The sequence below is a fragment of the Lithobates pipiens genome, unplaced genomic scaffold, assembly GCF_037356315.1.
Source record: "Lithobates pipiens isolate NorthernLeopardFrog02 unplaced genomic scaffold, aLitPip1_a1.2 Scaffold_37, whole genome shotgun sequence".
Lineage (NCBI taxonomy): Eukaryota > Metazoa > Chordata > Amphibia > Anura > Ranidae > Lithobates > Lithobates pipiens.
Genome location: NW_027507825.1, coordinates 1,158,897 through 1,172,892, shown reverse-complemented (window position 1 = coordinate 1,172,892; position 13,996 = coordinate 1,158,897). Strand labels below are relative to the sequence as shown.

General features: G+C 54.0%; 1 protein-coding gene across 4 annotated transcripts in view; it reads right to left on the bottom strand.

Annotated features, from left to right (window-relative positions):
- Window positions 1-13,996, bottom strand: part of BEGAIN (brain enriched guanylate kinase associated) — a 140,316-nt gene that overhangs the window by 50,852 nt on the left and 75,468 nt on the right. The gene's annotated exons all lie outside the window — the stretch shown is intronic.

The following is a 13,996-nucleotide window of genomic DNA, read 5'->3' as shown; positions in this document are numbered from 1 at the left end:
AGGGAAGACATGGGGGAGGGGGCACAGCCAGGGGAGACATGGGGGAGGGGCACCATCAGGGGACACATTGAGGGGGGCACTGCCAGGGGAGACATGCAGGGGGCACTGCCAGGGGAGACATGGAGGAGGGGGCACAGCCAGGGGAGACATGGGGGGTGGGGGGAACTGTTAGGGCAGACATGGGGAGGGGCATTGCCAGAGGATATGGGGGGCACTGCCAGGGGAGATGTGGGGGAGGGGTGCAGGGAGTGAGGTTCCCACATTTCCTTCAAGCCAAACCTGAACACAGCAAAATTTACTGGGGATTTATATAATGAGGATAATATTTTGTGATTAAATACTTTTTCTAATCATATGGGAGTTAATCACAAGAGTCTCCCCTTACATCTGAATCCACAGAGCTCCCCTTTACATCAGAATCCACAGAGTTCCCCTTTACATCTAAGTCCACAAAGTTCCCCTTTTCATCAGAATCCGCAGAGTTCCCCTTTTCATCAAAATCCGCAGAGTTCCTCTTTACATCAGAATCTGCAGAGTTCCCCTTTACATCACAATCCGCAGAGTTCCCCTTTACATCAGAATCCGCAGAGTTCCCCTTTACATCAGAATCCGCAGAGTTCCCCTTTACATCAGAATCCACAGAGTTCCCCTTTACATCAGAATCCACAGAGTTCCCCTTTTACAACTGAATACGCAGAGTTCCCCTTTTACATCTGAATACGCAGAGTTCCGTTACTCTGCAGAATCTACTGTAAGGGAGAACTCTGGGGAGTCTGAATTAAATTAGGAACACTGAGAAATCTGATGTAAGGAGGTAACTCCGATGTTACCCTGCAGACTCTTGTGTAAAGGAGAACTCTGATGTAAGAGGGTCTCTGGGAACCAGAATCCCCACTTTCACCACAGTTCCCAGCATTCCCCTTTAATCAGGGTTCACAGAGCCCCCCTTACATCTAAGTCTGCAGAATTTCCACTTACACTGTACAGGGGGCTCTGATATAAGGGGAGCACCTTTACACCAGAGTACACAGAGCACCCCTTACATCAGAGCCCCCTCCCCCTTCCGGCTGCTGGTCTTCAATTTTCCTGCCCACTCATCCACTGAGGCACAGCACTGCTGGAGATTGGAGTGTGGGCGGGGCAGACACAGGATGGGAGGAACGGGAGGAGGAGAAGCACATCGAGTAGGAGAAGTGTGGGGGGGGGGGGTCAGCACTGGCTCTGGGTAGCGTGTGTGAGAGTCACAGATACTCTTATCTTACAACTGCAGCCAGCAGCCCTGCTGGGGAGCCACAGTCAAAACAGTCTGGTTATTAGGCAGTCAAACTCGGGCACATGATTGAAAACCCAGATTGTCTGGGTGAATCCTGGACAGACGGCAACCCTAACAGGGAGCCTTTCCTGCTGGCAGAGCATAATGATTACTGGTGGTGCTGTAGCCACTAGCAGTAATCCCGTGCAAAACATCTGACAGCCTGGTTGTCTACTTCAGTACAACCAGCTTGCCCATAGATGGATCAAATCTCGGCTGGTCCCTGCTGAAACAGCTTAAATCTGATTTATGGCTGGCTATGAGAGTGTCTTCTTTCCCTGACATTCTCTCCTTTCTTCCTCAACCACGGCCTGTCAGTCTTCCTCTCTAGCTGAGCCAAGGACTGTCAACCTTCCTCTCTAGCTGAGCCAAGACCTGTCAGCCTTCCTCTCTAGCTGAGCCACGGCCTGTCAGCCTTCTCCTCTAGCTGAGCCACGGCCTGTCAGCCCTCCCTTCTAGCTGAGCCAAGGCCTGTCAGCCTTCTCCTCTAGCTGAGCCAAGGCCTGTCAACCTTCCTCTCTAGCTGAGCCACGGCCTGTCAGCCTTCCTCTCTAGCTGAGCCACGGCCTGTCATCCTTCCTCTCTAGCTGAGCCACGGCCTGTCAGCCTTCCTCTCTAGCTGAGCCTAGCTGGAAATGCACACATTTTATATACGAAAGGTGACGTAATTTCCGAGTCCAAGGAGAGAGGAGAGTTCCCAATAAGAAAGTATCTGCTCTGGGCTTCAACAAAATGGCTGATTCCAGCAAGAAGCAGCAGGAGCCATGCTGGAGGAGATTTATAGCACACACTGATTATTGTAGAATGAATATTAATGTGGAATGTGTGGGCCTGGCTAAAGAATATTATTTTAGATCAGGTTGTTATGGGTAAAGTTCTGTAAGGAATGATCCCCACACATCCTGACCGGGGGAACCTGTCACTGTTACACATGGTCTGGGGTACCTACCATAATCCTAACCCTGCAGTCCCCGCTTCCCTCTGCAGTCCCCTCTACCCTCTGCAGTCCCCTCTATCCTCTGCAGTCCCCGCTCTCCTCTGCAGTCCCCTCTACCCTCCGCAGTCCCCTCTACCCTCTGCAGTCCCCTCTACCCTCTGCAGTCCCCTCTGCAGTCCCCTCTACCCTCTGCAGTCCCCTCTACCGTCCCCTCTCCCCTCTGCAGTCCCCTCTACAGTCCCCGCTACCCTCTGCAGTCCCCTCTGCAGTCCCCCCTGCAGTCCCCTCTACCCTCTGCAGTCCCCGCTCCCCTCTGCAGTCCCCCCTGCAGTCCCCACTCCCTTCTGCAGTCCCCACTCCCCTCTGCAGTCCCCTCTCCCCTCTGCAGTCCCCTCTGGAGTCCCTGCTCCCCTCTGCAGTCCCCTCTCCCCTCTGCAGTCCCCGCTCCCCTCTGCAGTCCCCTCTCCCTTCTGCAGTCCCCTCTCCCTTCTGCAGTCCACTCTGCAGTCCCCTCTCCCTTCTGCAGTCCCCGCTCCCCTCAGCAGTCCCCTCTCCCTTCTGCAGTCCCCGCTCCCCTCTGCAGTCCCCTCTCCCTTCTGCAGTCGCCGCTCACCTCTGCAGTCCCCGCTCCCCTCTGCAGTCCCCTCTCCCTTCTACAGACCCCTCTCCTTTCTGCAGTCCACTCTGCAGTCCCCTCTGAAGTCCCCGGTCCCCTCTGCAGTCCCCTCTCCCTTCTGCAGTCCCCGCTCCCCTCTGCAGTCCCCTCTCCCTTCTACAGACCCCTCTCCTTTCTGCAGTCCACTCTGCAGTCCCCTCTGAAGTCCCCGGTCCCCTCTGCAGTCCCCTCTCCCTTCTGCAGTCCCCGCTCCCCTCAGCAGTCCCCTCTCCCTTCTGCAGTCCCCGCTCCCCTCTGCAGTCCCCTCTCCCTTCTGCAGTCCCCGCTCACCTCTGCAGTCCCCGCTCCCCTCTGCAGTCCCCTCTCCCTTCTACAGACCCCTCTCCTTTCTGCAGTCCACTCTGCAGTCCCCTCTGAAGTCCCCGGTCCCCTCTGCAGTCCCCTCTCCCTTCTGCAGTCCCCGCTCCTCTCTGCAGTCCACTATGCAGTCCCCTCGGAAGTCCCCGCTCCTCTCTGCAGGCCCCTACTCCCCTCTGCAGGCCCCTACTCCCTTCTGCAGGCCCCTCTGCCCTCTGCAGTCCACTCTGCAGTCCACTCTGCAGTCCCCTCTGCGGTCCCCGCTCCCCTCTGCAGTCCCCTCTCCCCTCTGCAGTCCCCTCTCCCCTCTGCAGTCCCCGCTCCCCTCTGCAGTCCCCGCTCCCCTATGCAGTCCCCGCTCCCCTATGCAGTCCCCTCTGCCCTCTGCAGTCCCCTCTGCCCTCTGCAGTCCCCTCTGCCCTCTGCAGTCCCCTCACCCCTCTGCATCCCCCTCTGCAGTCCCCGTTCCCCTCTGCAGTCCCCTCTGCAGTCCCCGCTCCCCTCTGCAGTCCCTGCTGCCCTCTGCAGTCCCCGCTCCCCTCTGCAGTCCCCTCGGCAGTCCCCTCTCCCCTCTGCAGTCCCCTCTGCAGTCCCCGCTGCCCTCTGCAGTCCCCGCTCCCCTCTGCAGTCCCCGCTCCCCTCTGCAGTCCCCGCTGCCCTCTGCAGTCCCCTCTGCAGTCCCTGCTGCCCTCTGCAGTCCCCTCTGCGGCCCCCGCACCCCTCTGCAGCCACCTTTGCAGTCCCCGCTCCCCGCTGCAGTCCCCGCTGCCCTCTGCAGTCCCCTCTGCAGCCCCCGCACCCCTCTGCAGCCCCCTTTGCAGTCCCCTCTCCCTTCTGCAGTCCCCGCTCCCCTCTGCAGTCCCCTCTGCAGCCCCTGCACCCCTCGGCAGCCCCCTTTGCAATCCCTGCTCCCCTCTGCAGTCCCCTCTGCCCTCTGCAGTCCCCGCTCCCCTCTGCAGTCCCCTCTGCAGCCCCCGCACCCCTCTGCAGCCCCCTCTGCAGTCCCTGCTGCCCTCTGCAGTCCCCTCTGCAGCCCCCGCACCCCTCTGCAGTCCCCGCTCCCCGCTGCAGTCCCCGCTGCCCTTTGCAGTCCCCTCTGCAGCCCCCGCACCCCTCTGCAGCCCCCTTTGCAGTCCCCTCTCCCCTCTGCAGTCCCCGCTCCCCTCTGCAGTCCCCTCTGCAGCCCCCGCACCCCTCTGCAGCCCCCTTTGCAATCCCCGCTCCCCTCTGCAGTCCCCTCTCCCCTCTGCAGTCCCCGCTCCCCTCTGCAGTCCCCTCTGCAGCCCCCGCACCCCTCTGCAGCCCCCTTTGCAATCCCCGCTCCCCTCTGCAGTCCCCTCTCCCCTCTGCAGTCCCCGCTCCCCTCTGCAGTCCCCCCTGCAGTCTGCAGAAAAGGTGGAAGGACCAACTGAGGAGGGACAAGCCTGGAAGAATGTTCCGGAGACTTCTACATTATTGATTTGAATTTCAGCCTCACATTATATTTTGTGTTTGGAGAGAAGTCCGCTACGTGTCAGGAGGACCACCAGGGACCTCCCGGGACTTCCAGGGACCGGCGATATTATTAATGATTAAATAAATGAGTGAAGCTGAAGAAGTTTCCAAACAATCCAACAAATCTGTACAATCCGAGACAGAAAATCTTGGAATGAAACGCCATTTCTCATTGGGGAGGCGAGTGCCGGGGGGGGGTCTCTGGGCACCACCGTACAATCTACTTCTGGGTGGTCCTTCATTGGGGAGATTTCCCTTCACTTCCTGTCCCAAAGACACAACAGGAAGTGAGAGGAAGATCGTCCCTGTAACAGGAGTCCCCATTGGACAATTTCCTCTCACTTTCTGTCCAGGGAAGACGGTCACCAGGACAATAGAGAAGGGGAACCTCCCCAGACACAGAGAGAAGTAAAAATAGAGAGACTTCGATCGGATTTATATACATAAAGGCTCTGTCCTTCCTGCCAAGGCTCTGTCCTTCCATGGATCTGTCCTTCCAAGGCTCTATCCTTCCTGCCAAGGCTCTGTCCTTCCTTCCTTCCAAGGCTCTCTCCTTCCTTCCAAGGCTCTGCCCTTCCTTCCAAGGCTCTGTCCTTCCTTCCAAGGCTCTGTCCTTCCCACCAAGGCTCTGTCCTTCCAAGGCTCTGTCCTTCCTACCAAGGCTCTGTCCTTCCTACCAAGGCTCTGTCCTCACCTCCAAGGCTCTGTCCTCACCTCCAAGGCTCTGTCCTTCCTTCCTTCCAAGGCTCTGTCCTTCCTTCCTTCCAAGGCTCTGTCCTTCCTTCCTTCCAAGGCTCTGTCCTTCCTTCCTACCAAGGCTCGGTCCTTCCTTCCTACCAAGGCTCGGTCCTTCCTTCCAAGGCTCTGTCCTTCCAAGGCTCTGTCCTTCCTGCCAAGGCTCTGTCCTTCCAAGGCTCTGTCCTTCCTTCCAAGGCTCTGTCCTTCCTACCAAGGCTCTGTCCTTCCTACCAAGGCTCTGTCCTTCCTGCCAAGGCTCTGTCCTTCCTTCCAAGGCTCTGTCCTCCCCTCCCAAGGCTCTGTCCTTCCTACCAAGGCCCTGTCCTCACCTCCAAGGCTTTGTCCTTCCTTCCAAGGCTCTGTCTTTCCTACCAAGGCTCTGTCCTTCCTACCAAGGTTCTGTCTTTCCTACCAAGGCTCTGTCCTTCCTTCCAAGGCTCTGTCCTTCCCTCCAAGGCTCTGTCCTTCCCTCCAAGGCTCTGTCCTTCCAAGTCTCTGTCCTTCCAAGTCTCTGTCCTTCCTGCCAAGGCTCTGTCCTTCCTTCCAAGGCTCTGTCCTTCCTTCCAAGGCTCTGTCCTTCCTGCCAAGGCTCTGTCCTTCCTGCCAAGGCTCTGTCCTTCCTGCCAAGGCTCTGTCCTTCCTTCCAAGGCTCTGTCCTTCCTTCCAAGGCTCTGTCCTTCCAAGGCTCTGTCCTTCCTTCCAAGGCTCTGTCCTTCCTTCCAAGGCTCTTTCCTTCCTACCAAGGCTCTGTCCTTCCTACCAAGGCTCTGTCCTTCCTACCAAGGCTCTGTCCTTCCTTCCAAGGCTCTGTCCTCACCTCCAAGGCTCTGTCCTTCCTTCCAAGGCTCTGTCCTTCCTACCAAGGCTCTGTCCTTCCTACCAAGGCTCTGTCCTCACCTCCAAGGCTCTGTCCTTCCTTCCTTCCAAGGCTCTGTCCTTCCTTCCTTCCAAGGCTCTGTCCTTCCTTCCTTCCAAGGCTCTGTCCTTCCTTCCTTCCAAGGCTCTGTCCTTCCTTCCTACCAAGGCTCGGTCCTTCCTTCCAAGGCTCTGTCCTTCCAAGGCTCTGTCCTTCCTGCCAAGGCTCTGTCCTTCCAAGGCTCTGTCCTTCCTTCCAAGGCTCTGTCCTTCCTACCAAGGCTCTGTCCTTCCTACCAAGGCTCTGTCCTTCCTGCCAAGGCTCTGTCCTTCCTTCCAAGGCTCTGTCCTCCCTCCCAAGGCTCTGTCCTTCCTACCAAGGCCCTGTCCTCACCTCCAAGGCTTTGTCCTTCCTTCCAAGGCTCTGTCTTTCCTACCAAGGCTCTGTCCTTCCTACCAAGGTTCTGTCTTTCCTACCAAGGCTCTGTCCTTCCTTCCAAGGCTCTGTCCTTCCCTCCAAGACTCTGTCCTTCCCTCCAAGGCTCTGTCCTTCCAAGTCTCTGTCCTTCCAAGTCTCTGTCCTTCCTGCCAAGGCTCTGTCCTTCCTTCCAAGGCTCTGTCCTTCCTTCCAAGGCTCTGTCCTTCCTTCCAAGGCTCTGTCCTTCCTCCCATGGCTCTGTCCTTCCTGCCAAGGCTCTGTCCTTCCTTCCAAGGCTCTGTCCTTCCTGCCAAGGCTCTGTCCTTCCTTCCAAGGCTCTGTCCTTCCTTCCAAGGCTCTGTCCTTCCAAGGCTCTGTCCTTCCTTCCAAGGCTCTGTCCTTCCTTCCAAGGCTCTTTCCTTCCTACCAAGGCTCTGTCCTTCCTACCAAGGCTCTGTCCTTCCTTCCAAGGCTCTGTCCTTCCTTCCAAGGCTCTGTCCTCACCCCCAAGGCTCTGTCCTTCCTACCAAGGCTCTGTCCTTCCTACCAAGGCTCTGTACTTCCTACCAAGGCTCTGTACTTCCTACCAAGGCTCTGTCCTCACCTCCAAGGCTCTGTCCTCACCTCCAAGGCTCTGTCCTTCCTTCCAAGGCTCTGTCCTTCTTACCAAGGCTCTGTCCTTCCTACCAAGGCTCTGTCCTTCCTACCAAGGCTCTTTCCTATCTTCCAAGGCTCTGTCCTTCCTTCCAAGGCTCTGTCCTTCCTACCAAGGCTCTGTCCTTCCTTCCAAGGCTCTGTCCTTCCCTCCAAGGCTCTGTCCTTCCCTCCAAGGCTCTGCCTGTCCTTCCGAGGCTCTGCCCTTCCAAGGCTCTGTCCTTCCAAGGCTCTGTCCTTCCTGACAAGGCTCTGTCCTTCCTGACAAGGCTCTTTCCTTCCTACCAAGGCTCTGTCCTTCCTACCAAGGCTCTGTCCTTCCTTCCAAGGCTCTGTCCTTCCTTCCAAGGCTCTGTCCTCACCCCCAAGGCTCTGTCCTTCCTACCAAGGCTCTGTCCTTCCTACCAAGGCTCTGTACTTCCTACCAAGGCTCTGTACTTCCTACCAAGGCTCTGTCCTCACCTCCAAGGCTCTGTCCTCACCTCCAAGGCTCTGTCCTTCCTTCCAAGGCTCTGTCCTTCTTACCAAGGCTCTGTCCTTCCTACCAAGGCTCTGTCCTTCCTACCAAGGCTCTTTCCTATCTTCCAAGGCTCTGTCCTTCCTTCCAAGGCTCTGTCCTTCCTACCAAGGCTCTGTCCTTCCTTCCAAGGCTCTGTCCTTCCCTCCAAGGCTCTGTCCTTCCCTCCAAGGCTCTGCCTGTCCTTCCAAGGCTCTGCCCTTCCAAGGCTCTGTCCTTCCAAGGCTCTGTCCTTCCTGACAAGGCTCTGTCCTTCCTTCCAAGGCTCTGTCCTTCCTACCAAGGCTCTGTCCTTCCTGCCAAGGCTCTGTCCTTCCAAGGCTCTGTCCTTCCTTCCAAGGCTCTGTCCTTCCAAGGCTCTGTCCTTCCTTCCAAGGCTCTGTCCTTCCTTCCAAGGCTCTTTCCTTCCTACCAAGGCTCTGTCATTCCTTCCAAGGCTCTGTCCTCACCCCCAAGGCTCTGTCCTTCCTACCAAGGCTCTGTCCTTCCTACCAAGGCTCTGTGCTTCCTACCAAGGCTCTGTCCTCACCCCCAAGGCTCTGTCCTTCCTACCAAGGCTCTGTCCTTCCTACCAAGGCTCTGTACTTCCTACCAAGACTCTGTCCTCACCTCCAAGGCTCTGTCCTTCCTTCCAAGGCTCTGTCCTTCCTACCAAGGCTCTGTCCTTCCTACCAAGGCTCTGTCCTTCCTACCAAGGCTCTGTCCTTCCTACCAAGGCTCTGTCTTTCCTACCAAGGCTCTGTCCTTCCCTCCAAGGCTCTGTCCTTCCCTCCAAGGCTCTGCCCTTCCCTCCAAGGCTCTGCCCTTCCCTCCAAGGCTCTGCCTGTCCTTCCAAGGCTCTGTCCTTCCTTCCAAGGCTCTGTCCTGCCAAGGCTCTGTCCTTCCTTCCAAGGCTCTGTCCTTCCTACCAAGGCTCTGTCCTTCCTACCAAGGCTCTGTCCTTCCAAGGCTCTGTCCTTCCAAGGCTCTGTCCTTCCTTCCAGTGCTCTGTCCTTCCAAGACTCGGTCCTTCCTTCCAAGGCTCTGTCCTTCCAAGTCTCTGTCCTTCCTACCAAGGCTCTGTCCTTCCTTCCAAGGCTCTGTCCTTCCAAGGCTCTGTCCTTCCTTCCAAGGCTCTGTCCTTCCAAGTCTCTGTCCTTCCTTCCAAGGCTCTGTCCTTCCTTCCAAGGCTCTGTCCTTCCAAGGCTCTGTCCTTCCTTCCAAGGCTCTTTCCTTCCTACCAAGGCTCTGTACTTCCTACCAAGGCTCTGTCCTCACCCCCAAGGCTCTGTCCTTCCTACCAAGGCTCTGTCCTTCCTACCAAGGCTCTCTACTTCCTACCAAGGCTCTGTCCTTCCTTCCAAGGCTCTGTCCTTCCTTCCAAGGCTCTGTCCTTCCTTCCAAGGCTCTGTCCTTCCTACCAAGGCTCTGTCCTTCCTACCAAGGCTCTGTCCTTCCTTCCAAGACTCTGTCCTTCCAAGGCTCTGTCCTTCCTGCCAAGGCTCTGTCCTTCCTGCCAAGGCTCTGTCCTGCTACCAAGGCTCTGTGCTCACCTCCAAGGCTCTGTCCTTCCAAGGCTCTGTCCTTCCTTCCAAGGCTCTGTCCTTCCTTCCAAGGCTCTGTCCTCCCTTCCAAGGCTCTGTCCTCCCTTCCAAGGCTCTGTCCTTCCAAGAATCTGCCCCTGACTAACAACACCATGAAACAGCGTATTCACTTCTTCAAGTACCGTATTTATCGGCGTATAACACACACTTTTTTCCCCTTAAAATCAGGGGGAAATCACGGGTGCGTATTATACGCCGATCCTCCGTGATTTCTCAGCGATTTTTGGGCTCTGGGCGGCTTTCAGCCACCTTCGGCCCTTCTCACACAAGGCTGCAATGAGGACAGGCTGCATGAGAAGGCTGCAAATGACACTGGCAAGGCTTCAGATGGACACTGATAAGGCGGCATTGATGGGCATTTAAATGTATGTTTTTTTTCCTTAAAATTTCCTCCTAAACTAGGGGTGCGCGTTATACGCCGATAAATACGATACCTGATGCTGATGTAACTGATTGAATTTGCTATGGATGGGGGATCCCTTGAAGACTATCCTGTTCCTCCTCAATCATGATGATGATAACTTCCAACAATATATTTGGTTTAGGGCACCATCCAAGGCCCATTTTTTCTGCCCCCGTTTAACAGGGACATGTAATTACAATTCTTGATATAATATTTCACAGCAGGGCCCGTTCCTGTGCCCACTGAGAGTATCTGTGAGGGGTTACAGTGTTCTGGTACCACCACCACCCAAGGCTCAATTTTCTGCAGAGTATATAGGGCAGGCCATATAGTATATATACTGCTGTTCAGAGTATATAGTGCCTGGGGGACCCCCACTCAATTTTTTTAAAAATTTGGGTGCGATTCCCCTTAATATCCATACCAGACCTGAAGGGTATGTATTTTTTTTTTTTTATGTATTTTTTGTATTGTTATCTATATTGCCGGGATCCGACAATACATTATAGCCACAATCGGTTTTTAATTCAATTTTTTCCTTTAGAAATGTCATTTTGCTGCGGTATTGTTATATACACGGGAAAGATGAGCCACTTTACAGGCAGACTAAGGGCACCCCCCAGGCACAGAATTTAAAGGAATATTTCACTTTTATTGTTTCAAAACTTTTTTTGCATTGATACATATCCCCTGGGGGCAGGACCCGGGTTCCCAAACACTCCCCTGGGGGCAGGACCCGGGTCCCCAAGCACTTCCCTGGGGGCAGAACCCGGGTCCCCAAACCCTTTTTAGGACAATAACTTGCATATTAGCCTTTAAAATTAGCACTTTTGATTTTTCACGTTTGTGTCCCATAGACTTTAATGGTGTTCGCACAAATATTTTGCCCGTTCGAACCGAACCGAGAGGGGGTGTTCGGTTCATCCCTACATACAAAGTCATCCACAACATCGCCCCCAGCTACATCACCAACCTCATCTGTAGGTACACCCCCATATAGTTTCATAGTTTCATAGTTAGTAAGGTTGAATAAAGACACCAGTCCATCCAGTTCAACCTGAGTGAGTGTCTACAATTGTCCCTATCCCTGTACATTGCACACTCATGTTGGTCCCTACCCTCAAGGAGCCACAATCCAAGGTCACCATTCATATACTAGGGGCAATTTTGGACAGAAGCCAATTAACCTACCTGCATGTCTTTGGATTGTGGGAGGAAACCAGAGTACCCCGGAGGAAACCCACACAGACACAGGGAGAACATGCAAACTCCAGGCAGGTAGTGTCCTGGGTGGGATTTGAACCAGCGACCCTTCTTACTGCTAGGTGAGAGTGCTAACCACTACACCACTGTGCTGCCCTGTTATACACCACCCCCATATTTATACCCCCCATATCTACACCCCCATGTACAACCCGCATGTACAGCCTCCATGTACACAACCCCATATCTACACCCCCTATGTACACAACCCCATATCTACACCCTCCCATGTACACACCCCCATATCTACACCCTCCCATGTACACACCCCCATATCTACACCCCCCATGTATACACCTCTATGTACACAGCCCTATATCTATACCCTTATGTACATACCCCCATGTACACACCCCCATATCTACACCCCCATGTACAACCCCCCATATGTACACCACCATATCTACACACCCCATGTACACACCTCCATATCTACACACCCCCATATCTACACCCCCATGTATACACCTCCATGTACACACAACCATATCTATACACTTATGTACATACCCCCATGTACAACCACCCATATCTACACCACCATATCTACACGCCCTATGTACACACCTCCATATCTACACCCCCCCATGTACAACCCCCCATGTACACACCCCCATACAACCCCCCATGTACATCCCCATATACAACCCCCCATATCGACACCCCCCATGTACACACCCCCATTACTTACATTTTTTGTAGTTTTTTATTTTTACTCCCCCTCAAAAGATTTTATTTTATTGTACAGTTTATATATATATATATATATAAACTGTACAATAAAACATAATACGATATATATACACTGTATCTCTCTTCTCTGATGACAACCCCCCAGACTATATTCACTGAGCTGAGATACCTTATATCAGGGGTCTCCAAACCTCCGAAACAAAGGGGTCACACTATGGTCAGCTGCAAAAAATAATGTGGCCTAGCACCTATAGTCAGCAGGAGGAGTAATAGTACCCCATCATTGGTGTCAGTGGGAGGAATAGTGCCCCGTCATTGGTGTCAGTGGGAGGAATAGTGCCCCATCATTGGTGTCAGTGCGAGGAATAGTGCCCCATCATTGGTGTCAGTGGGGGGAATAGTGCCCCATAATTTGTGTAGGTGGGAGGAATAGTGCCCCATCATTGGTGTCAGTGGGGGAAATAATGTCCCATCATTGGTGTCAGTGGGAGGAATAGTGCCCCATAATTTGTGTAGGTGGGAGGAATAGTGCCACATAATTTGTGTAGGTGGGAGGAATAGTGCCACATTCATTGGTGCCAGTGGGAGGAGAGGGAGGAGAGGAATAGTGCCCCAGCATTGGTGTCAGTGGGGGGAATAATGTCCCATCATTGGTGTCAGTGGGAGGAATAGTGTCCCATCATTGGTGTCAGTGGGAGGAATAGTGCCCCATCATTGGTGTCAGTGGGAGGAATAGTGCCCCATAATTGGTCTAGGTGGGAGGAATAATGCCCCATCATTGGTATCAGTGGGAGGAATAGTGTCCCATCATTGGTGTCAGTGGGAGGAATAGTGCCCCATCATTGGTGTCAGTGGGAGGAATAGTGCCTCATCATTGGTGTCAGTGGGAGGAATAGTGCCTCATCAGCCTTCTTAATGTCGATAGAAAGATACTGGCAAAGATTATTTTCTGGCGCCTATCGTCAGTAGCAGAGTCTTTGCTTTCTCGCCATCAGCACTGTTCGGTCCAGGGTAGAAGCACCTTCACAGCGGTTTTAGCTGTCCGGGAGGCCTTGGAGCGGTGCAGGGCTGCAGGCTGGGGAAAGTATTTGCTGACATTGGATCAGGCAAAGGCTTTTGATCGTGTTAACCATGAGTACCTGTGGTTGCTCCTTAGTAAGTACGGTCTGCCGGGTGGTTTTGTCGATTGGTTAAAGGTCTTGTATAAGGGGGCAGAAAGCTCTCCTCTTGTTAATGGTTGGGTTGGGCAGTCCTTTGAGGTTGGCTCCGAGGTGCGCCAGGGTTGTCCTCTGAGTCCCCTGCTCTATGTGTTTGCAATCGACCCCTTCATCAGGAGGCTAGAGAGCGGCATGTTTTGTGGGGTGCCAGTGTGGCTCCCGGGTGAGGCGCCTTTGAGGGTTGTTGCCTATGCGGATGATGTGTTGGTGATTGTCACTGGGGCAGATGAAGCAGAGGAGGTGGTCTCTCTGACATCACGGTATTCTGAAGCATCAGGCTCCAAGATCAATCAGGAAAAGAGTGACGTTTTCTGGATGGGAAAGGAAGGTGAGGGGTTTGATCTCCCGGACACCTTTCCAGTGCCCCAGGAAAGAATTAAGATTCTAGGCATTGAATTTGGACCCGGCGATTATGGCCTCAAATACTGGGAAGGCAGACTGGAAATTGCCAATACTAAGGTGGTCAGCTGGAAGAGATGGAAGTTATCTCTGAGGGAAAGGGTTGATCTGATTAAGACTTACCTGATTCCGATCTTCTTGTATGTCAGCTTTGTCTGCATCTTGCCAGTGTCTTTCTATGCTAGGGTCAGTAGTGTGTTCTTCCAGATGCTGTGGGGGAACAGACTGAACCCCATCAAGAGGAATGTCACCTATCTATCCAGGAGGGAGGGTGGCTTAGGTATGGTCAACCCAGTTCTTTTCTTTTCACTGCTATTTCTCAAATGTAACATTGGTAATATGCTTGCAGTGGAACCTCCTGGATGGGTAGGCATATTTATATCTTGGTTTAGGCCTTTTCTACGACTTTGGGAAGAAGGTGGCCAAGTGAAGAATCTCAGGGGTCATGGTGGTCAGCTACCAGCCTATGTTGCTCCGTGCCTGAAGTGGCGATTGTCAGCTGAAGATCTCAGATCGGTTCCGAGGAAAGTCCTTATGAGT